The 1,375-nt window shown below is 45.6% G+C and overlaps 2 non-coding genes across 2 annotated transcripts; both read left to right on the forward strand.

The window, feature by feature from the left end:
* Positions 1-520: 520 nt before the first annotated feature.
* On the forward strand, positions 521-591 carry TRNAG-GCC (transfer RNA glycine (anticodon GCC)). Its single transcript has one exon. It is a non-coding gene; the product is annotated as a tRNA-Gly (tRNA).
* Positions 592-966: 375 nt separating this feature from the next.
* Positions 967-1,038, forward strand: TRNAM-CAU (transfer RNA methionine (anticodon CAU)). Its single transcript has one exon. It is a non-coding gene; the product is annotated as a tRNA-Met (tRNA).
* The last annotated feature ends 337 nt before the right edge of the window (positions 1,039-1,375 follow it).

A 1,375-nucleotide genomic window follows, 5' to 3' on the forward strand; every position in this document is an offset into this window, starting at 1 on the left:
CGTAACCCTATTCTACCTCTCCCGTTCCCTCCAGAACCCACCTGGACTTTGAGCCTCCCCACGGTCATAAAATGTCTTCTGCCTCCCAAACTAAGGAATTTGGCATCTTCCATAGCGGTTCCTGAAACTTAAGAGTCCGGAGCTTGGGAGCACTCGGCAAGTGGATACCCAGGGCCCTGCAGCGGCGAACAGAGTCAGCTCAGGAGCCCGCGACCCGCGTGGCGGAGGTGCAGGCCCAGTCAGAGCAGTCCAACTGCGCCGCTGAGACCGCGCCGGAGCCGGGCAGCCCACACACGGGCCAGCCTCCAGTGTTGCCAGAGACGCTTTGAAGTTGCAGTGAAAGGGGTTTTTTTCTTCCTGAAAAGAAGGGAAGAAGGCAAGAAGGCTCTGTTATGAGGCTCTATTCAATAAGAACGGAAAGCTACCTAAATATCTTTGAAAACAAAGTCTATGGTATCGGTTGGAGTCCTGAAAAACGGCAAAGCATTCCTAGACACGGCAAGGCTTTTTGCTACGCGAAGCATTGGTGGTTCAGTGGTAGAATTCTCGCCTGCCACGCGGGAGGCCCGGGTTCGATTCCCGGCCAATGCAACAGTAATATTTTATGCTTCTTGAAAACTACGTATTATGTTTCAGAAGTTGGATATTTTCCCTATACAGTTTTTTGCCTTAGTCTTACATCCTGACTACATGATAAAGCAAGCAGGGTAGCGACAGGCTATTTTCTTACAGAAACATCGAGGTTTTCTTTGTTTTGCTTTCAGAATGTTTGATACCAATACACGCTGAACTCATCCTCATGTTTGCAGCATAAATAGAACTAGTGGCCCTTGGTGGGGGGGTGGAAATCAGATTTATTTAACCATACCAAAAAACCAAAATCCCCACCAACTTTTACCAAAATCCGCACCAACTTTTGAGGTAAACATCACAAAGAACTTCCCGGCAAAGTAGGCTTCATTGTGTAGCAGAGTGGCGCAGCGGTAGCGTGCTGGGCCCATAACCCAGAGGTCGATGGATCGAAACCATCCTCTGCTAGTCTTTTTTTTTTTTTTTTCCCCTCCCCTAAAAGTTACTTAGGACATACTGTCACCAACCTTCCTTCCCTTGCTAGGTCAATCAAAGGGAAAGTGACAGCAAATGGAAGTATTCACATTCCTTCGAGGAGAAAATCAGAAAGCAGCTTTAAGTTAAGAAATCAGAGGTACCCCATCTTACAGAGGGGGAATTGATACTAAGTCTATGAGCTGAAATACCTCCACCTCTACATACTATCATTTTGTAAACTATAATTTAAGTTTAGAGTTCCCAGTTTATAGGCAGTTAATTTTTAGAGATTCAGTTAAAGAGAATTGAAAGTATTTATTTTATTTTT

The sequence above is a fragment of the Rhinopithecus bieti genome, unplaced genomic scaffold (assembly GCF_001698545.2).
Source record: "Rhinopithecus bieti isolate Rb0 unplaced genomic scaffold, ASM169854v2 scaffold_18466, whole genome shotgun sequence".
Taxonomy (NCBI): Eukaryota; Metazoa; Chordata; class Mammalia; order Primates; family Cercopithecidae; genus Rhinopithecus; species Rhinopithecus bieti.